This window comes from Lactuca virosa, chromosome 8 (genome assembly GCF_052849685.1).
Source record: "Lactuca virosa cultivar CGN04683 chromosome 8, Lactuca_virosa_CGN04683_v6, whole genome shotgun sequence".
In the NCBI taxonomy this organism is placed as follows: Eukaryota; Viridiplantae; Streptophyta; class Magnoliopsida; order Asterales; family Asteraceae; genus Lactuca; species Lactuca virosa.
In genome coordinates, this window is record NC_136433.1 from 201,392,969 (window position 1) to 201,417,633 (window position 24,665).

The following is a 24,665-nucleotide window of genomic DNA, read 5'->3' on the forward strand; positions in this document are numbered from 1 at the left end:
TTAAATAATGTTTGCTAAATGTGAACGCGAATGCAAAGTATAATATCATTTTAAGTCATTAAAGTTAAATTCAACGTGTGTGTCATTGCTCAAACATTATATTCCTCAGTGATGTATTTTGGATCAATTGATAATTAATCTAATCCATAAAAATAACTTAGAAGGGTAACACAGTTTCAAAATTATACAAAAAAAAACATCATTCAACTTTGTTTAATACGAAAATACAGTATATCATTTATACATATATAATCATTACAAGTTATCATTTTGTTCAAGTAAACACATTTCTCTCACCAACTAGAATAGGTTAATAGAAGAGTTGGAAAATGTTTCTCATATTTATTGTGTGCTACAATGCACCAATAAGAATTTAGTAAAAATTAAATTATTATTTAATCAAATAAAGATAGATATTAAATGATTTCCATAATCATATGTATATTAAATGATATCCATAATTACAATTTCTTTTTTTATGGAAACTAATTAAAATCGTAATAATGTCAGCAATAATATTCTTTTACAATGAATTCGTATCTAGAATAATGAGATTGTATTCTATCGGAGTCGTTCTTCATATTCCATGCAACTTTATTGAATTTTAAGTGAGTGTGTCTTAAAACAAAACACGAATCTATACATAAAACCTAGATGCAAATTCATTCTGAAAGAATGTTATTGCTGACATTAATGACGGATTTGATTAGTTTATATAAAATGAGAATTATAATTATGGTGTCATTTAATATATATACAATTATGGAAATCATTTAATATATATATATATATATATATATATATATATATATATATATATATACACTTAATTAAAAGATTATTTAATTTTACTAAATTTCTATTGGTGCATTCTAGCACACAATAAATGAAAAAAACACATTAACCTAACCCTATATATATATATATATATATATATATATATATATATATATATATATATATATATATAAACATTGAATATTTGTTTCATGTTTAACAAAAAAAAATATTATGGGTTGTTATAAGTAATATAAATTTTTTTATTTAACATGTAAATCAAGTTCAATGGTTAAATATGTATAAAAAAACATTATTAGCAAAATATGAAGACGAAACAAAATATATTATTTGTTAAATCATTAACATTTTTTTATGATTTTTTTTTCAAATTACATTATAAAAGTGTTTTTCTTTTTAGGGTGTAAACTAGTATAAAAAATAACATGGTATAAAACCATATATACTGAACAAACTAATGATTGCACTTTTTGTATAGGGTTTACGTCATTTTTAATCACTTAACTTTTGTTTTTGTGCTCATTTGGTCACATAACTCTTTTTAATTTTAAAAGTTGATCAAGATTTTTGTCTTTGTGCTCATTTAATCACTTAACTTTTGTTTTGGTCACTTTTAGTCACCAAACTTTTAATATTGTGCTCATTTAGTCATTAACTTTTAATTTTTTTTAAAAGTTTAGTGACTAAATGAGCACAATTTTAAAAGTTAGGTGACTAAATAAGCACAAATCTAAACGTTAGGTGACTAATGTGTCACCAAACCAAAAGTTAAGTGTCTAAATGAACACAAAGTCAAACGTTTGATGACCTTTTAAAACTTAAAAATAGTTAAGTGACCAAATGAGTACAAAACCAAAAGTTAAGTGACCAAAAATGACCTAAACCCTTTATTATAAATATAAAAATTGATGTTAAACATTTTCTTTTTAAAATCCTATTTTATATGCTTATCTTTTTATTGCATTGCCTTAGTTTAATAAAAATATATAAGAAAGCATGGATATTATTATAACATATTATATCATTTAGAAGATTTCATCAATATCTTTAAAATGATAGTAACATTCAATATTATTGATATATACTTTGTTTTTATTATATACTAAAAACAAACATGTATTTCTTTGATTTTCTTTGATTTAATGTTCAATAGTTATTATTATTTAATTAATAGTAACATTGAACATTTTTATATGGTTTATATCCTTTTATTTATAACATATATTCTCTTATCTTATACATATATTAGTTTCATATATTTCTTTTCTATGATCAATAGATATCTAAAAAGTGTCGGTCAATCACCTAAGATGACCAAACCTGTTTTAATTCATACTAAAAGAGTTATCCACTTAATTCAAATGTTTTTAAACTTGTGATATATCTCATTAGATCCATATTTATTTTGCGAGTTTCACTAATAAACATATAGAAAAAATGAAATATATGATGATAACATGGTATAATTTCTTATTTTTACGATAAAGAACTTGATTTATTAATTTTAAACAACAAAAAGAAAATTTTCATATATAAGAATAACTATTATTAAATATTTAATTAGAATTAGAATTGTATGTGTATTTAAATAATTTATTAAATCAAATGATAATTTCTATAGATCCCATTAATTAACCAATAATGTAGTTTTAACTATAACAATAAATGAATTAGTTTTTTTTAAAGTTAATGACTTAAAATGGTAACATATATTGTTTCAATTATAACAATGTTTTTTTACATATTTGACATGGAACTAGTTTCACTTATTAAAAAAAGTATTGTTACATGTTGTTAGTGGTAGTATTACCTTTTTTGATCATGTGAAACAAGTTCATTGATCAAGTGTGTATTAAATAATGTTTGCTAAATGTGAACGCGAATGCAAAGTATAATATCATTTTAAGTCATTAAAGTTAAATTCAACGTGTGTGTCATTGCTCAAACATTATATTCCTCAGTGATGTATTTTGGATCAAATGATAATTAATCAAATCCATAAAAATAACTTAGAAGGGTAACAAAGTTTCAAAATTATACAAAAAAAACATCATTCAACTTTTTCTAATACGAAAATACAGTATATCATTTATACATATATAATCATTACAAGTTATCATTTTGTTCAAGTAAACACATTTCTCTCACCAACCAGAATAGGTTAATAGAAGAGTTGGAAAATGTTTCGCATGAAAATTACTTACGATGGTAACAATATTTCAAAATATACAAACAACATCATTCAACTTTGTTCAGAAAAAATAAATACCAAAAAACTATATGAGATGTACACATATGACCGTTAGCATCAGGAGAAAAGATAAGTTCTCCAAAAAAAATACAGTTTATTTTAACATCACTTTTGGGTCGTTAAAACTGTAACTTTGTAACTTTTTTACCTTTATTGTAAGAACCTATTTCGAGTCGTTTCATAATTTGGGGTCGTGACCCGAAGATCAAGTATCATAAGGCTTCACGCTTTGGGGAAATAGAGGTTTAGACCCATTTGGTTGTGGGTATTGCAGAGTATGTGATCTAAGAGTTCGGTTGTGCTTTGGAGTCAAAGGGTAAAATGGGAAAAATGGTGTTTCAAACTTCTTTTTTGAATGATGGATTTTAGTTAGATGTGTTTTAAGTTAAAGGTATTTATATAGGGTTGTAGAGCTCCTCAATACCTTTACGTGAATATGAGGATCGTCGAAAACAGAGTTGGAACAATGAAGTTACGACCGTTTGATGTTACGAAGATTTTGGGGTAAGCCGGGTACAATGAGCGTACATGGCGTACCCTGGACGTACTGGGCATGAATGATCACGGATGATCAACACAGTACACTGAGCTTACCAGGAGTACGCTGGGCGTACACAGGTTAGATGCAAACCTTAAATTTGGGTCTTGGACCTTATTTAAAGACCTTATATCATTTCCAACCCTCCTTATCTTCAGCCTTCATCCCCTCTAACCATAAATTCAAAACCCTAACCCCATTTGGAAGGATATTGAGTCTATGAGTGAGTTTTGGTGGTTTTTGGTGCATTTGCAAGAAGAAGAACTCCTTGTAAAAGTGTTGGTTGCCTTGGAGCTTGTAGATCCAGACCTTGTTCACCTTGATCTTTCTTCTTGAAGTATAAAGCTTGAATCTTGATAATACATTTGATAGATCTAGTGACTCTTGATTGTTATGACCTTTTGTTAACTTTAGTGAATAAAGTTTAAATCTTGAAATTTTGTGACCTTGGTATGGATAAAGTTGTAAACTTTATCCATCTAAACATCATATACATCTAAAGGTTAGAGACTTGGACTTAATGGATTAAGTTGAAAAAGATGCACTTTTGGTCCCTTTGAGACTTAAAGACTAGATCTTGGTTGTTTGGACCATTCTAATGGATAAAGTTGGAAACTTACCCATTACGAAGTTATTAGGAACGAAAAAAATATGATCTTGGTCCTTCTATTCCTTCTATGCATGAGTTGGTGGTCTTTTGATGAAGTTAGAGATTTAGGGCATTTGTTTGGACACCATTAAGCCATACAAAGTAATAAAGTCAAGAACTTTATGACTTAGGATGTCCTATAAGAATCAGATATGGAAGTTATACATGTTGTCTTAAGGCATTAAGAGGTTGCGCGGGGCGTACAATGATGGTACGCGAGGCGTACACACCCGAAGGACTCTTGTGCCATTTTTGGGCCTTGAGTCATTTTGGGTTTGGACCTTGCTTTGTTGGGCCAATTATAGGAAGGGTAAATATTTTTTTACCCATTGGTATGTTAGAATATGAATTCGCCCATGGTTTATTCAAAATCATCTTAATTATTGATTTGGTTATCTTTAGATTGAGGCAAGTCTACTCACTGTACCCGTGGGTCGAAGGGACCAATGTCGGCCCACTAGGATAAGTTATGTGCTTGTTTCCTTTGTGACTCTTTTTGTATCCATGCATTCCTGTTTGTTACATTTATGTGGGGTGAAATACACCCGATACAACCTTGAGCTGACATATGAGTTAAAATAGACACGCGGTGAAATAGACCCAGTACAGCCTTGAGCTGACATATGAGTTGAAATAGAAGCGGGGGGTGAAATAGACCTGGTACAACCTTGATCTGACATATATCTATGGTATGTGTTATTTTGGAGAACTCACTAAGCTTTGTGTTTATGGTTTAGGTTTGTGGTTTCGGGTACTTCCAGTTCGAACGGGAAGGGCCCAGCTTGATCACAGTGCATCCATCAATGTTTCCACATTTTATGATTTTAGGATTGTACAATTATTGATTCGGTTATCTCTAGATCGAGGTAAGTCTCCTCATTGTACCCGTGGGTTGAAGGCACCAATGTCCGCCCACTAAGATAAGTTATGTGCTTGTTGTCTTTGTGACTCTTGATGTATGCATGTATTCCTATTTGTTACATGTATGTGGGGTGAAATAGACCCGGTAAAACTTTGAGCTGACATATGAGTTGAAATAGACACACGGTGAAATAGACCCGATACAGCCTTGAGCTGACATATGAGTTGAAATAGACGCGGGCGTGAAATAGACCTGGTATAGCCTTGAGCTGACATATATGTGTGATATATGTTATTTTGGGGAGCTCACTAATATTTGTACTTGTGGTTTAGGTTTATGGTTTCGGGTACTTCCAGTTTGAAATGGAAGGGCCCAACTTGATCGCAGCGCATCCATCCATGTTTCCGCATTTTATAATTTTGGGATTATACTCTGATAACTATTTTCAATTTGTTGTGTTTTTGAATGGTTGAAGAGAATAAATGGTGTTTATATGTTGAATTAAAAATGAAAATTTTACCTTATGGTTTTTAGGTCATTACAAGTTGGTATCAGAGCCTTGGTTTGAGGGATTCGGGCATACTTTAGTGTGTATCTGAACTCAAACTGAGGAATTGATATTCTTTTTGAAAGAAAATGATTTTTCTAAAAAGATTTTAAAGAAGAAGGGGGTGTGATGTGTACACTCGACCAAGCTCAAGTAAGTGATTCCCAGAATACCCATACATGTTTGTTATATTATATATTATAGGAATTGCATGCTAGATTAGGGCTAATGATCTTCTTAGGATTTCCTGCTAGGAGAGGTGCCTTTGTATGCCTGTTTCTTGAGCTTTTAGAATTGCATGCTAGTATGGACTTCAGATGATTAGGATAGATTGGAATGATTAGTTGATCCGTTGGTTTGATTTTTTTGATGCCCGAATGTTGCATGCTTTGTCCTTTGTGGGACTCATATTAATGTCAGCTAATTATTTCATGAATATGTTAAGTTGCATGCTGGAAAGGTTAAATAGTCTCAGAGTGATGGATTTGACCCTATTACGCAGCTCTTGTCTGAGTCCAACTGTTGTAGGGTTAGTATTTTACTCGAAGGATTATCTAAGCTTTGTTGCATGTGATTGTATTCATGAGGTAGTTAGGTGACGTAAGTAGGAGTTCTTAAGAATTTGATGGCAGTGTAAGGATCAGGAACCTAGGAGAGCTTAGGAAGTGCTTTAGTGGGTTTGGTTGCAGTTTTTAGCGAGTACTTGGAGTACCGGTTTGAGTGGGTAACTTAGAGGATTCAGGATAACTCTTGAGGAAAGTATGGATAGGTGTGGAAGTTAGTATTGGGCCCGTACTACTGAAATCACAGGATCCATACTCGAATCAAGGGAAGTCACGGAGAATCTATGAATATGGTGAGATGAGGATTCCTTGAGGATGTTCTGATTATATTATGATTGCTTTTCGGTATGGTGATGAGCACTCGTGGCAAAGGATATAGTTCAGGCTCTGGTGTTGGCACCAAGCCGATAGATGAGCGGATGCAAGAGTTCATCTCGTCGGAGATCACCCGCGGTATTTTGGATCAGACTCCTATGATTTTCGGTATGATCAAGGAAGGGGTCATGGAGATTATGCAGGAGTGTCAGGACGCGTACTGCACTGGGATTATGGAGTTGTTGGATGAGTGACTCGGGGCCTTTCGGGCTGAGATCGCGGCAGGACAGTTGGGAGCGTGGACTCCCTTGTTTCAGGAGAGAGAATTGTTGGTTCTATATTATGCGACAGACGGGGAAATGAAGAAAGCGAGGTATGATGATATGTTGAGGGATGACTTCAGTGAGCTTGTGAGTTTGTCGGGGTGCACGACCCTTAATGATATGATTACTAGAGCCCAAGAGCGGGAGATTGATTTGGACCACCTCGGGAAGAGGAAGGCGAAGTAGATTCAGACCGCAGTGGGCCAGAAGAAGAGGCCCAGGACTCAGAATTCGCGTTTAGGAGGCCATCAGGGTCGGAGCCATTATGCCAAGTGTGGGAGGACCCATTTGGGAGGCTATTTGGATATAGGGAGGCGGTTTTTTAGTTGTGTTCAGATGGGTCATTTCATTAGGGATTACCATCGAGGATCAGTTCTGATTTATTTTCACTACAACCAAGTGAGCTATAAGAAGGTCGACTGTCTGCAGTTGATGAGGGGAGCAGTGAGTGCACCTGCTCCATCCAATCTGAGGATTAATGATGATCTTGAGGGCATAGTGGAGGTTCTCGTGGTGAGGAGCTAAACATTGCAGTCACAGGCCAAAGGGATCCGAGTTCCACTAGTCGACATCGCAGGTATCTATTGTATTCACTTCTTGCACGCCCTTATGAATAATTGTGTTTATGATTATATATATGTGTGTGTGTGTGAGAGATGCCATGTGTGGTTTATTGAATTCTCCACCTAGAAATCAGAATTCTTCTCATGGTGGTCTGGACGTTTTATTTTGAGAATCTTCATATGTCATTTTGCATACCAAGAGCCATGGTTGGAGGATATTCGGGTGAGCTAGTTTTAGATTTCGATGTGGGAGGCATTGACCATCATTAGAACAAGCTTAAAGTGGAGGAAGATCAGCAGCTGGTCCGATCCTTAGTGGTATCATCAAGAATTCAAGGAATCTGCAAAGTGGGCATGTCGGTTTTAAATGCAGGATATGTAGGGATTCTTCATGGTTTCAAGGCAATGAGGAATTGGTTTGAACGTAGGTGTAAGATCATCAGTTGTCAAGTTCATACCTTTGAAGCGTGGTCAGTTGCAGGTTCGTATGGGAATTGCTCTAGTGTAAGTAGGTCGTTGAATTGGTTAGATTCCTGTTTCAATAGCTGAGAGTTTGTTCGTCGTCATCTAATACGCAGCCGAGGACTTATGGTGGAGTTAGTTGAAACTGATTGGGATCATTGAGCTCTTTGATATCTCGTGAAGTATTCATCAAATTTTGGAATATGTATGTTCGTTAGGATTGGCTAGTATTAGGATACTAGTTCTTGTAAGCTTAGGTTGTTGACCGCTTTGGGTGGTAAGGGTGCGAGAGGGATTGGAAATCCATCAATTATGTTGGAAGAGCGCAGTCGAATCGAAGTAGGGGAGAATTGTTCGGATTACGGATTACATAACATTGAATATTCAGTTTATCTTACACATCGGTGGTGGCACGTGGTGGGTATGTGACCAGGTTTAGGTTTAGGGTAGTGTTACAACCTCTCTGCTTGTTCTTGTCTAATAAAGGATTCGGGGTTCGAAGAATAACCCAAACACCTGATTTGGGTATATTCGGATGCGGGTTCGACTCATGATGATTATAGTTGATATGATAGGTGGACGGTATGAGCATGGATTGGGTCCATGGCAGTATTAAAGCGTTTTAAGACTATAGAGTAGTCGTAGCATTCACAAGGTTGATAGGTGGTTATGGAAGTGTTGTAAGACTGTGGGGTGGCCATAGCATTCTCTAGATTAGCAAGTAGTGATAGACGTGTTGTAAGACTGCGGGGTGGCCGTAACATTCCCTAGATTGGCAAGTAGTGATAGAAATGTTGTTAGACTATGGGGTGGTCGTAGCATTCATTAGATTGCCATGTATTGATAGAAGTGTTGTAAGAATGCGGAGTGGCCGTAACATTCACTAGATTGGCAAGTAGTAATAGAAATGTTGTAAGACTGTGGGGTGGTCGTAGCACTCACTAGATTGGCATGAAGTGATAGAAGTGTTGTAAGACTGTGGGGTGGCCATATCATTCAGTAGATTGGCAAGTAGTGATAGAAGTATTGTAAGACTACAGGATGGTCGTAGCACTCACTAGATTGGCAGGTAGTGATAGAAGTGGTGCAAGATTGTGTGGTGGTGGTAGCATTCATTAGATTGGCAAGTAGTGATAAAAGTGTTGTAAGATTGTGGGGTGGCTGTAACATTCACTAGATTGGTAGGTACTGATAGAAGTGTTGTAAGACTGAGGGGTGACTCGTAGCATTCATGTGGTCCATGAACATTTGTGAGAGTGTGGTGAATATACGATTTGGCATGTAGTTTCATGTAGTTGGTATTAGACCATGGCAGGACGGGTAGTAAGACTGTGTGAAGGCCACAACATTCATGGGATTAAGGAATGATGTGGGCCATATGAGGTCGGTTGTGATGTAAGACTACCGTTGGGCATGTAATATTAATCTATAGCAAAGTAGATTATGTTGCGTCGGTGTATTGGTTGGTTATATTATCTCTGGTTAGATTAGAAGTGTTGTTGGAGCCATATGGCGAGCAGGCTAGGATAGCTCTTGCTAGATAGACCCTCGTTCAGGAGTCATGTGGTGCGCTTGTGTGAGGCTATCATCCTCAACAACCAGTTGGAAATCCGGTATATCGGTTAAATGGTAGGTAAGTACGAGGCCAAGGAGGTCTCAGTTATATCAGAAATGTAATTATAGGACAATAAGATGAGCCTGAGATAGTACCAATGATTGAGACTCGTGTTGGGAGTCTCCTTGTTATCGAGTGAAAGGTTTCGGCAACGATGAATAGTCAAGGATTCTATTTCCCAGTGGAAACAATAAAATAATCCATGGTCGGAAGAGTTTACATTTGGTTTGGGATGCAAAGTGGAGTCGTATTGGCAGTGATTCAGAATGATTTTGTACGTCGAGAAGTCAGACTAGGTATTGGCTTCTTGGATTTGAGTTGAGTAGTGATGGTTGTTCTTCATTGTTTAAGGTTAGCAGGAGCAAGTATTCGTTCTTCGTTAGTATGTGAAGTTCTACTAAGGATGGATTCGATTATTGGAAGGCCATCGTATGTTAGGTCGATTTTATCAGGGATCTAGAAGAATTGGTCGGATCGCCTGATTGCTTGGAAAATGGCAATGAGTGATTTCAAGGGTGAAGTCTAATTTAAACGAGGGAGAGTTATAACACCCTGTTTCGATTCGATTCATAGTTCAGGGCCATAACCTGAATATCAAGTATCATAAGTCTTCGGGCTTTGGGGAAAGAGAATTTTAGACCCATTTGGATGTGGGTAATGTAGATTATGTGACCCAAGATTTCGTTTGTGCTTTGGATTCAAAGGGTAAATTAAGAAAAAGTGGTGTTTCCGACTTCTTTTGTGAATTAAGGATTTTAGTTCAATGTGTTTTAAGTCAAAGGTAATTAGATAGGGTTTTAGAGCTCCCCAATACCTTTATGTGGATATAATGATCATCGAAAAAAGAGTTGGAACGAAGATGTTATGACCATTTAAATTTACAAAGATTTTGGGGTAACGGGTATGTTGGGCGTACAAGGCATACATTGGGCGTACTGGGCAGGAACGATCGTGGATGACCATCCCAGTACATTGGGAGTACGCAAATCAGATGCAAACCCTAATTTTGGGTCTTGGGCCCCATTTAAAGATCTTAAATCATTTCCAACCCTCCTTATCTTTAGCCTCCATCCCCTCTAACCCTAAATTCAAATCCCTACCCACATTTGGAAGGATATAGAGCCTTTGAGTGATTTTTGGTGGTTTTTGTTGCATTTGGAAGAAGAAGAACCCCTTGGATAAGTGTTGGTTGCCTTGGAGCTTGTAGATCCAGACCTTGTTACGGATAAAGTTGGAATCTTGATGATACATTTGATAGATCTAGCTAGTCTTGGGTGTATGAGCTTTTGGTCACTTTAATGCCTAAAGTTTAGATCTTGAATGTTTGTGACCTTGTTATGGATAAAGTTGGAAACTTTATTCATCTAAACATCATATTGATTCAGATATAAGGTTGGAGACTTGGACTTAATGAATTAAGTTGAAAAAGATGCACTTTTGGTCCTTTTGAGACTTAAAGACTAGATCTTGGGTGTTTGGACCATTCTAATGGATAAAGTTGGAAACTTTATCTATTATGGAGTTATTAGGAACCATAAAAATGTGATATTGGTCCTTATATTCCTTCCATGCATGAGTTGGTGGTCTTTTGATGAAGTTGAAGATTTAGGGCTTTGGTTTGGACACCATTAATCCATGCAAAGTCATAAAGTCAGGAACTTTATGAATTAGGACGTCCCATAAGAATCAGATCTGGAAGTTATGCATTTTTTGTTAAGGCATTAAGATGTTTGGAGTTGATTTTTCTGCTTCAGCGTGGTACGTTGGGCGTACCAGGATGGTACGCGGGGCGTACGCACCTGAATGGCTCTTGGAACATTTTTCGGCTTTGAGTCATTTTGGGTTTGGACCTTGCTTTGTTGGGTGAAGTATAGGAAGGGTAAAATAGTCTTTTACCCATTGGTATGTTAGAATATGAATTGGGCCTTGGTTTATGGGAAATTGTCTTAATGATTGTTTAGGGATAATTTGGATGTGTTCAGTCTGAGGAGTCCAGCCCACTAGGATTCAGGTGAGTCTACTCATTATACCCATGGGTCGAAGACCAATGTCGGCCCACTAGGATATGTTATGTGTTTGTTGTATTTATGACTCTTGATGTATGCATGTATTCCTATTTGTCACATGTATACGGGGTGAAATAGATACGGTAGATCCTTGAGCTGACCTAGGAGTTGAAATAGACCCGGTACAGCCTTGAGCTGACATATAAGTTAAAATAGACTCGGGGGTAAAATTGACCCGATATAGCCTTGAGCTAACATATATGTATGGTATGTGATATTTTGGGGAACTCGCTAAGCTTTGTGCTTACATTTTAGGTTTATGGTTTCAGGTACTTATAGTTCGAAAGAGAAGGGTCCGGCTTGATCGCAGCGCATCTACTCATGTTTATGCATTTTATGATTTTGGGATTGTACTCTGATAACTATTTTCACTTTGTTGTGCTTTTGAATCGTTGCTAATAACAAATGGTGGTTATATGTTGAATTAAAAATGAAATTTTTAGCTTATGGTTTTGGGTCGTTACATTTATAATTTATTACATGTTATCACATAGGTTTCCATATTACATTGAAATAAAATTCACAACAAAATATGTATAACATAAAGAATCACACATATGGTAAAAACATAAAAGAAATGCAAACTTAAGTGTTTACTTGTGAAATTTATTTCAATGTAATGTGGAAACTTGCGATAACATGGAACAACGGCAAAAGTAGAAAAAATAAATAATAAAGTTTCTGTTTTTATGTTATAAAAAAAGTGATGTTATAATATAATCATATTCTTTTAAAAAAATTTGTAAATTTTCCGAACTTTAATGGTGATATGTGTATAAATGTTATAGTTTGTTTCCTATTTTTTGTAATAAACAAAGTTGAGTGGTATTTTTTTGTATAATTTTGGAACTTTGTTACCTTTATAAATTATTTTCGTACAAAACATTTGTCAACTTAGCTATTAGCCTACTATAGTGAGTGATAGAATGATGGTTTTTGATGGTCATATGAGTACAAAATAATTTAGTTTTTTTGGTATTGTCGTACTCAAAAAATTTGAATGACGTTTTTTCTACAATTTTAAAACATTAGTATGTGTCCTAAATCATAAATTTCTAAACACTTTAAAGTAAAATTATGACGAAAATGATGAAGAATAAGTAGTTAAGTCTATATAAAAAAACTATTGATGTATTTTAAAGAATTGTCATAAATCATAAATTTCTAAACAGTTTTTTTAATTTGGAATTTTGAATTTATAAGAAAAAATATTCAATTATTGAATTCTAGAAATTGAAAGACATTTACTACATTTATTACACAAACAATAAACAATCAAAATAATAAAAAGCAAAAAACCGATAACATGTCATTTAATAAAAAAAATTATTAAAAATAACAAGAAAATGACATGTGACAAAATAAATGAGAATGACATATGTTACAAAAAAAAATCATTTATTAGTATAAAAGATATGCATCAAATAAATTATTTTGATCTATATTATATATATGGAGATGATATTTCCACATCTCAATTTTATCCATCCACTTAAAATTAAAATGCTATGACTTTTTTTGCCCTTATTGCTATTTTAATATGAAACTAAGAAATAGGCTATACTTATATGTTATTGTCCAAACTCCAAACACCTTCATGACCACCATCTACAACCCCTTCCCCCCTCTTCTTCTGATTGAGGCTCGTCGTCACCATCTACACGACCCTACCTGTCTTTCAGTCGGTCATCGTCTACATCCCACCACTTGCTATTATACAGTCTCTTCATCTCAACCAGCATGCCATAATTCACATCCAACCGCTATCAAACTTTGATACACCATAAAGTCGATGACAACCTGAACCTCACCATCACAATCATCTCACGCCACACAGCCTCTACGACCTTCTTGATCAGAACCAGTTCAACACAACCTTCATCACACACATTAACAATCATCACGGTTCCACTTCATGTCATTACTGTCATCTCCACTCCTGTTCCCTCTATATTGGCTTCACCCTACACCAACACTATCAAACCTACAACAAGAAACTAGCTAAGAAATTACCATCTACGAACCCCTCCTTGTTCTGATTATCACCATACATGTATGTTCATTTCATTGAAATAAATATGGATAGAATCACATCTTATATATAATAGTTAATACAGTGATACTATAATATGTATGTATTCATCCATTTCACCATTGGTGATTCAAAGCTATCAGATAACAAGCCAACAGTAGAATCGTAGGTGATTTCATTAGTATTATTCTAAGTCTTAAAGTATACGAATTTGCAGATTTGAAAAAGGCTACAAGAAAAGATTTGGGTATGGATGATTTCGGATTCATTTCATTCACACCATCCAAAAAGCGAAGAACGAAACAGACATCATGATATAGACCTCAGACTTGCACACACAGCTGGAATATCGATTGGTGGCGGGTCTCAGTTTTATTGAGGTCTATCTAGGGATCGATTCAAAAGGGGGATCGATATAGAAGGGACTGAAGACTTGGAAGAAGTAATGGCGGCTGGCAAAGGACAAATATGTTGGGTTTTGAGCATTCTAACACTCCTAAGTGTACATGCAACCCTAAATACCTTGGATCTATGTTTTCTCTATTATACATACAAATATGAATATCCAAGGTATTATCCTAACTAGCATACCAAAACATTGATACTAGGGTAATAAAATAGATAGAATACATACCTTGTTGTTGTTGCTTGACTCCATGAAGCTTGAGACCCTAGTGCCCCAAGTGTGACACCTCAAATGGTTCACACAACATCATATGCACTTGTAAGGACTTAGAGAGAAATGATACTTCAGGAAATCGGCTTGCCCTTTCATTCACACACTTGTGGCCGATTTTTCCCAAGAATATGATCTTTATATAGTGTCACAATTAGGGTAAACCCTAATTGTCATGGCTTTCCATTTCCTTGGATCTATGGGTTCAAATACACCATGGAGTATCCATGGAGCATCCTATGGGTTTTAGCCCAACTTGATAATCCATGGAGTCTTAGCCCACTATACAAGTATGGATGATTTACACAATCAACCCATATATTTAATTAGTCTTCTTTTGATCACTTAATTAATTCTTGATTAATTCTTGATCAATACTAATTAAATAATCTTATTAATATATTAGAACTTATAATATATTAATAAACCTTAAGTGTTATTTCTCTCATTTTAGTCTATCCAAATGCATGATGCCATGCAACCCAAATGGACCATGCCAAGTCGGGTCAAGTACATACCAATTATAGTTATGGACTTAGACACTAATCCAACAGTCTCCCACTTGGATAAGTCTAAAACTATTATTGGGTATGACTTCAAGAACCAACTGGCAATCGTAGCTCTCAAAAGCCGTTGTCGAACTATGACGTTGTAACTGAACTCTGATCTTTGTCAATGACTTGTCTATTAAATAAGGGATCATATATTCCTCCATTCTAGATATCATATGGACTGAGACATGGATTATAAATCATTCTCTCTGTCCATTTTTTGTTTCCCGATTTCCAATTTATGACGACTGACTAATTGAACAAATCAAATCAGTCCAGACCCGGCCGAGCACTTACATTTGTCATCACTAAATCATCGAGGGGCCCACAGATATCACTTTTATCCTGAAGGTAAAAGGAATGGATACACTTCGACTCATATGGCTTGTTCTGCTACTTGTTGAATCATACACAAAAGCACGTTTTATAACATCGAGTTACCAATGCGTTTTCGCGCAATCAATGTACAACCAACTCATAGTAACAACTCATATCTCTAGGTTTGAAGAATATAAGATATTATCGTCTCATGATTCACTCGTGATAAAATCCATGAAGTGATTCAAATGAGCGCGGGTTGAATCCAATACTCAGAACTTATGAGCACTCATGAGTATTGTAGCACCTCTTTGCTATGTCCAACATATTAGACATCTACAAGCCAACTCATGAAAGTCTTGATTCATATCTACTTCCAACATATGACCGACTATGGATGGTTTGAATAACTTAGTCATTTGGGAAGAATGAACTAGTTTATTCTGGAAGTCAAAACATGCAAAATGAAAGACAAGAATAATTGAATCTAGTATAGTATCAAAACCTATGAATATAAATAGAACACTTTTTATTTATCACCATACTGATTACTCATTATTCATTGTTTCGGTTTTTATCAACTTTATACTTGAATTAGAAAACACTAGTTGTCCCACGCTGCAAGCATGTACAATATGTTCATCTAAACAATAGCTTTTCCATACACCAAGTAAGCACTATTTGTTTGTCTATGATCCTTACTTTGTGAAATAAACCAATTGAACATAATTTCAATGATTCTAATTTCACACTCCCAATTCCTTACCGCAAATGCAAGAATTCCAAATCCTGCCATTTACCAAAATCTATTAGACTTTTAACTTATATGCACTGACCCTCTTGTAATTAATATGTACAAAGTCACAAAGAATTGTCAACAGTCATTACAGGGTATTGTACAGGAGATCAACTCCATGAAAACTAAGTCTCATATTCAAAGTACATTGCTTTGAACATGCTTCTTGCATTAAGTTTTTCTAATCTTACACAGATTGCTTCCAACTATGGAGACAACTCCATATTCCCATTTTGACTATCATTTCTGAACAAGAGTTGCCTCTTTTCAGAATATGTCAATATGGTCCTTCCAAAGTTAACACTATACTTCCAACTGTCCCTGAGCAACCAATCTTTGGTAAACCTTAGATTGTTCTCGACAATTGCTTAATCATTTTAGTCATATCCAATTCTACATTTTTCCCCCTTAATGCACAGAGCATTTGGAAAATTTAGAAAGGATGAATATTATAGCACATGCAATCGATCCTATATCCAAAGCAAATGGGACACGACTCATGATGTCTCACATAAAGACATGATTCTAGACCAGTCTTTTGCTACAATATTTTTATTTCCATGTTTTCAAATTTTGACTATGAAGAGGGATGTCGTAATCATAATCGAATTTTGAGAACGCAATATATATGAATTTCCTTAAGTTGAACCAATCTAACATGAAATTCATATATATATATATATATATATATATATATATATATATATATATATATATATATATATATATATATATATTCTTGACTAAAGATTATTAAGGTCTCAATCTAAGCCTTTAGAACAGAAATGAAGTATATCCTCTCCCTTAATTATAGCAAAACAACTTTTTCAACCCCAGCAACTTCATGAATTGAAACTTTTGTTTTCTTTAATTAATTAACATTGCTAACTTGCAATACTTATCATAATTATCATGCTCCCACTAACATGAAAATTATTAGCATAATACTTATGCTCCCACTAGCTTTGACATGTACTCAGAAATCAGCTAGACTTCTAGAAATCAATACTTTATTGACTTTCTTACCAAAGTTCAGATTTCTGATACAAGATTGCTTTGATAAGACTTTATCAAAATCATACACCTTATCTTAGATAGCTCACAGGTGTGTCTAAACACTTTTAGACCTATGAAAAGGGATGCCGTAATCATAGTCTCGATTATTTAGACTTTTGTCATTTCTCATAAGTCCAGGTTAGTGTGCCGGTTAACCACGCATGCTCCACTAACGACTTTGAGATTACAAAGATCACAATTGCTATCTTACTTAAAATCTACTTGGTGGAAGTGTTTCCTCACCATCATTTTCATGAATCGGAGAGAAACCTTATGACCCTTAGATTTTATGGTGTATGGGTTCTTATCCACGTGAATTTGTCAAAACCATAATCACAAGACAAGGTTAGTGACAAATCCAAACTCATATGGACCGAACTCAATCTTAATTTCTTGCCATCTGACAGCACAAGGGCCTACCATTGCTTCCACGTTGTTATGAAAACAATTGAGAACATATATAACTCAAATGTATAGCCAACTTTACTGGAATGGGCATAGAAATGTCAACACAATAGGTTATAAACCTCTAGTCGTGTGCTAGTTCTTGAAATACCTTTAGAATCTTTTAGACTCCCACTGTCCTCTTGACATATAAAACTATCTTGCTAAATATTCAAGAGATAGTACGGATTCTTTATCAAGACAAACACTTCACACAATTGGCCTTAGTTGGTCATTGTTTTATCCAAAACATCACAACTTCCCAGTTTCAAATGTACAAGAGTAGGACACTTTTACTCTTACATTTGACAAGTGTTATAAACTTTTCTTTAAGATATGTCACTCAACTTATAGTCTTGGAGTATGACTCTAAGACTTGTTTTGAAACGAAGTATGACTCATCTTCTTGATTTAACCATTTCAACAATTCATGACTCCTCTTCTTAGCCATAAGAATGCACTAAGATTTCCTTAGAGGACTAATTGTGATATGATTTCTAAATCATTAAGATGATCATAAAACATGATACTAAAGTAATCTCCCATCTTTTTAGATTTGAGAAACTCTTATCGTTTTGCCTAATTTGATTCTTCTCAATTCGTTCTGCCATACATCAAAACTTTTTCAATGTTTCTGAATTATACTTAAACTTGTAAGTATAATCATATTTACTAAACTTTAGTAAATCATGACGAATAATCTTGTCGATCTTTTGTGGTGGACTTGATCAGTGCACCAGAATGTGTACTTGATCCTTTAGTCCTTCACTTGACTCACATATACATGTGAACAAGGAATTAATCTTAATTTTCCAAAGATGAAAATTCTCATTCATCATACTACACAACTTGCATGATTTCCAAGTTTCTATCCAACTGAAACCTTGGGTGATGAGAATCTTTCCTTATTTGGTAAATTATGACACTATCACAAACGACAGAATCAAATTCATTTTCCAATGTTGCTATTAATGGAATCATATAAACAACAATTTTACACAAGTGACATTGTAAGGATACTTAAAATAAATAAAATCAAACTTTTCTTTTATTTAAAACTTGCGGAAAAAACTTATCCTTACAATGCAGATGCATATGAAAACTATGTTGTTACTTATTCCTCAGCAATTTATCACAACTCTTAAGCAGTAGCTCAAAAAGTCTGATCACCGAACCATGCGATCGATATCCATCTTCGCGATCAGAATCAGCATATACTTCCTTTAAGTTTCTTCACTTTTCATTGATCCTTAAACATCAACATGTGACCCAGTCACATCATGTAATAAGAATTTCAGAATAGAAACTTAATAGAGTTAGATAGTGGACTTTACTTGAAATAGAGTCAAACTTCTTGTCTTGATCAACCTTATGATTTTTCAGGTAAATAGGCAGCTACGCAATCAATGCCCTTTCCTTTGGCAATAGACACATATGGACCCTTTGGTAGGACTCTCTCAGACTTAGCCATTCTTTACCATTTGGTCAACCGAGTTGACTATGGCCAATCCCTTTCCATTGGGAAGAGAAAGCTTTTACTGGGTATCCAATGTTACCATTGTCAATGTCCATTGAAGGTTTGGGAAGTTGATCTTCTAATCAAATTTGCGTTACTAGTCCTTAAATCATTTCTGATTCAGCAGCACCTAGCAAATAGATAAGATCATTAAGGGTCATGTCATAGTCTATTTCATAGTAGTCCCAAAGGAACTCACTATGTGACTTAGAAAGTGATGGAACATCCAACTTCCTTAAGACTTTGACACCCAACTCTCCTGGCTTGTCATTATGTGACTTTATCTCCAAGATGTGAGCACACTAGACTTTTCTTGCCAATAGGACTTGAGTGACCTTAAACTTTTTCAAGAACTTGTGGGTTAGGGAGAATAATTGGAGGAGGTGGAGGAAGCGAAGTTCCAAGAGATTTGGGAAGATCATAGATGTCTGAACTAGACATCTTTTGGGAGATATTCAAGATAGTTGATCTAAAGTCCTTAATATAACACCCAATATGAAATATTAAGGCTAGGACCCAACACAATATTTTATAACTTGGAAGAGGGATGCCGTAATCCAAGCTATAGATCATTTTAAGGTAGGTGAATGACGATTCACCAATTTCCACCATGAAAAACGAAATAATTTAATTAGGTTTTACTTGGATTTGAAACTTCTAGATCTTTTGAGATTAATTCAACTATTCAATGGCATGTTTCAATCTCGATTTTGCCCTTCGGGTTTTGTGACTGGGATGTCGAGGATCACAAAACAAGGTGTAAAGTAACCATGCAAATTACTTGGTACTCTTAAAGGTTTATCACCCAACCGATGTGCCGGTTAACCACACACGCTCCACCGGCCTATGATAAACTCTAAGAAATCCTTTGCCTACTTTGTTAAAACTAGTTAGTGTGCCGGTTAACCACACACGCTCCACTAACAACTCAAACAAAGTGCAAAGTGTAATTTCATGGATTAGCACCTTATTCACATTTTCCTAAGTAACTAAGATTGGGAATTTATAAGTGTTTAGTTACTTAGTATTTATCATTAATACTTTTAATGAAGGGAGAAGTATAGTCATTGTCCTACCCGTTCGGCTAACGACCCTCCACCAGTCAAGGAAGCGGTGGGTGAGAGTGGACACCCATTAAACTGCCATTTTATAGGCAGTAACCTTATACCCCCCTTATAGACCGGCTTCGTGAATGAGGCCTACTAACGGTAAGATTGACTTGCTCTTATATATATATATATATATATATATATATATATATATATATATATATATATATATATATATATATATATATTTATTATTAACATATAATTTTATAAAGTATAAGGGTTGAATTTTAACTTTTAAAATTCTAAGGGCTTAACTTGGAATTAAAGTGTTCATAAGGGAAAACTTTTCAAATTCCAAAACTTGAGGGCAAGTTTTGAAACTATTCAAAACTATTCAATTCTATAACTTATGTGTTTAAAGTAGTTTTAATTAAAAAACTCTTCAAGTTCCATAACTTGAGAACAAGTTATGGAAGACTTTAAACTATTAAAAGAATAAGACTTTTCTTTATTCATAACTTATGAAATATTTATGAGTTTGTCACACCCCCGAACCAGACGGCGGAAACGTCCGAGGGCTCGCGTGACTTAAATTGAATATAATCACAATGGATATAAATGAATCATAGCATAAACATCATCATGCATCAATACATTACAACTGATATTGTTCACATCCAGTACATTGTTTTAAATATTACACATCCATAAAATAAGTTGTTTAAGAGTTTTCAAAACATAGCTTCCTAACATACTTGATATTACCCTGCAGCTGACCTGTTACCTGAGAATACAAGTTATTTTGAAAAACGTCAACATATGAAATATTGGTGAGTTCATAAGCAGGGTTGTGATAAAAATGATTTGTGTAGTTTATAAAACCCAGAAAATCCGATATTTTCTGAAAAGACAATTGTTTACCAAAGTGTGAAGATCCATAAGTTGATGCATGAATGATTTCAAAACGTGTATAAAAGGGAGTTTGGTATTATAGTTATGGAAAAATACAAGCGAGTGGTATTGATTTCCTCGAAAAACCCGATATTTTCCGATAACATAAAATATAATTGTTTTTCAAATTGCTATACCGTAACAAATACTGATTTTGATTTCTCTTCCTTGATTTCTCGGATGGTATTGGATTAATTAATTATGTGAGTCGTTATAACCATGCATAATAATGACTAGTTCGTCTGTCTTGGCATCCTAATGTACGCCGGGATTGATCTTAAGATTTTGTCACCCTAGACTGGCCGAGTCTAACTGTAGCGAACAGCTGAGGTGTGGGGGAGTCACCCCCGTATAGATCTATACACAAACTCTCGCTCTCCTTCCAGGAGACTTTGATTATAACTACAGACTACGAACGACCCTTAGAGGTGTCGCCCGTTATTACTCACTTAATCCAAACAACATTGATTACTATTCATTAATGACCTGAATTTGTTTACTTTGATTACACATAAGCCTAACAAACGAGGAGAAGAGGAATACAAAGTCCTGCTATTTTCGTGAGTTATTTTAGGCTGTTGGGTATACGAAGGACACGTTGGCCCATTTCGCATTTGATTTACTTGGACCTTACTAGCAATTCTAATGGGCCACTAAGGCCCAATAGCACTTAAAGCCATTGAGGGTCCCTTAAATATGAAATTGGGTCATAGAAGGCCCAATAACATTTATTATTATTATCCCTTGGGCCCAAAAATCATGTTAATGGATCATAAAGGCCCAACAAGCATGATTGTAACTTTCAAGCCCAAAGTTTCGAATGTTTACTTGTTTTAGGTATTGTATAATTGTTGGAAGGTTTGATTGGACGATTGTAATTTTTGTATCGACACGAGACCGATCGATTTGTTTATAACGATTTTTGGATTTATACGTATATTCATCTTTCTATTTTCATGACTTGTAGTTTTTGGTATTTTTGATTCAATTATCTTAACAATAAAATAATTGGTTCAAAATGTTGGTTTTGACCCTTTTCAGCCCTTCTTTAATAAAAAAACAATTTTAGTCCTTTATACAAACAAAAGACATTTTAAGCCCTTAAACTATTTTCTTGACACTTTTGACCCATAGACTTCTTCAAGTGGTATTTTTAGCTCAAAGCTTATTCTTTGGCAGTTTCAGCCCTTCCAGAAAAGTGTTTTTCGGTTAAAGTCCAAACTTTTTGCAACTTTTACAATTTTGGCCCAAATTCCAAAAAACTTTACATTTTTGATCCTTTTTGGAAAAGAAAAGAATTTTAACCCTTGAAATAGTTTTGTTTACACTTTTTACCTCCTGTTTTGTGAAATTTATCATTCAGCCCCTTGAAAATTTGTTTTTTCGCAATTTTGGGCTTAATGGGCCGAAAAGCCCAAAATTTGGCCCATTAAGCTACAATTTACATTTCAAGTCCTTTGAAGAGCATAATATTCATAAAAACATTTATTTTAACTGTTTTGACTCCTTTGACCCTTAAGAAAAACCGTGAATGGCAATTTTAACCCAACTTTTGTTTATTTGACAATTTAAGCGCAAAAATTGGTTTTATGTTGCTATATGTTGATTTTAATCTTAGAGGGTACTTTTCTTGACTTGTTTAGTGTAGTATACCTTAGATCATGTTTGTTTTCCTTCTTATGCCATAGATCTCGACATTTCTTTCCTTTTTTTGTTTACATATTCAACACATAAGCACATAAAATCTCACATACATACATGAAAACATACATAGCATACACATACTCATAGATCTACACATTTTAGTTGTATTCTCCCCCATAAAACTTGTGAAAACCGAAAAGAGAGGGGTATGAACTCACCTTGAGTTTGTGGGTTCGGTTTTGAAGAAGAATGGAAGAAGTTTGATGCTATTCTCGGCCTAGCAAGCTTCTTGGAGGATCTTTGGCTTAGATGTGTTCAAGATTTGTAACTAGAAGTGATTTTTGAATGAAAAACTCCTTGGAATACTTCTAATTCTCGAAAATTTGGATGAAAAGGAGAAGAGAGTTCTTATGTGTTTGAGAGACATTTTTGAGAGTATGTGTGTGTTTGAGTTGGTTTCGGCCGAAGAAGAAAGAGAGGAGAGGGGAGAGAAGTTGCATGGGAACATGAGATGCCCTAGATGCATGAGATGTACTATACCTTGATAACCTTTGAGTAATAATGATGTGTCAACTTAGAAGTCAACTCCATTAATCTTCTTTTTTTTATATATAATGGCCGAGAATGGCTAAGGAGAGGAATGTGTTGGGCCTTTTTGAGTTTGAGTCCATAATATGGGCCTAATTTGATGGTTTTCGGCCCATTGGCCCTTTTAGATAAATTCACGGCCCAATATTCATCAAGTATGAGTCTTATGGCCCATTAGGGCTAATTAGGTTAGTTATGGCCCAATAAGGTCCATTAGGGTATTTTATTTCACTCTAGGCCCATTATGGCCCAAAATGTCAAAATAAATGAAAGTGGGTCCAATTAGAGTCCATATAGGAGTTCTAAGCCCAAAATAGTCAAATTGGAAGCTTATTGGTCCATTAGGCCCAATAAGAAAATCCTAATCCTAAATGGACTTAAACTGGGATTTCTAGGGTTTCCAATTCTTTGTTGACTATTTGCAGTGCTTGTATAAAGTGTTTGATGGAAGTTTTGTTGTTATTGAATAAGCATCTTACATGCTCTCACATTTTTGGTTCACAAATGTTATCATTGTTGTTGTTACAAAGCATCAAAATTCCTAGTTGTGACATCATCCCCCCGTTAGAGGGAATTTCGTCCCGAAATTCTTTTGAAAGCTAGATTTGAGAATGCGAGAATAGGTGAGGGTACTTCTGCTTCATTTGGTCTGCACGTTCCCATGTGAATTCCGGTCCGCGTCTCGCGTTCCATCGAACTTTCACAATCGGAATGCGACTTTGCTTAGTACGCTTCACCTCCCTGTCCATGATTTCAACTGGTTCCTCGATGAATAGGAGATTCTCGTTGATTTCGATTTCTTCTAATGGAATGACGAGCGTCTTGTTGGATAAGCACTTCTTTAAATTGGAAACATGGAATACGGGGTGTACACTGCTGAGCTCAGCAGGTAGCTGCAGTCTATAAGCCACTGGACCGATTCGGGCAAGAATCTCGAAGGGTCCAATGTATCGAGGGTTTAGTTTTCCCTGCTTCCCAAAACGAATCACCCCTTTCCAGGGAGAGACCTTTAATAACACCCTATCCCCGACTCTAAATTCCAAGGGCTTTCGCCGCTTATCGGCGTAGCTCTTTTGTCTATCTCGTAATGATTGCAGTCGGGCCCTGATCTGAATTATCTTCTCGGTCGTCTCGCGTATGATTTTTGGTCCCGTTAATGCATTGTTTGGGGTTTGTCCTCTTGCTAGCTGGGTGTCTCCTACCTCAGTCCAACACAACGGTGATCTACATTTACGCCCGTACGATGCCTCGAAAAGAGCGACTTTGATGCTTGAGTGATAATTGTTATTGTACGAGAACTCGATCAAAGGCAAGTGGATACCCCACGACTTTCCAAAGTCTATCACACATGCGCGAAGCATATCTTCTAGCATTTGAATGGTTCGCTCGCTTTGCCCATCCGTTTGTGGGTGGTAGGCAGTGCTCATGTCGAGTTGCGTTCCCATAGCTTTCTGAAGTGATTGCCAAAAGCGTGAAGTAAACCTACTAT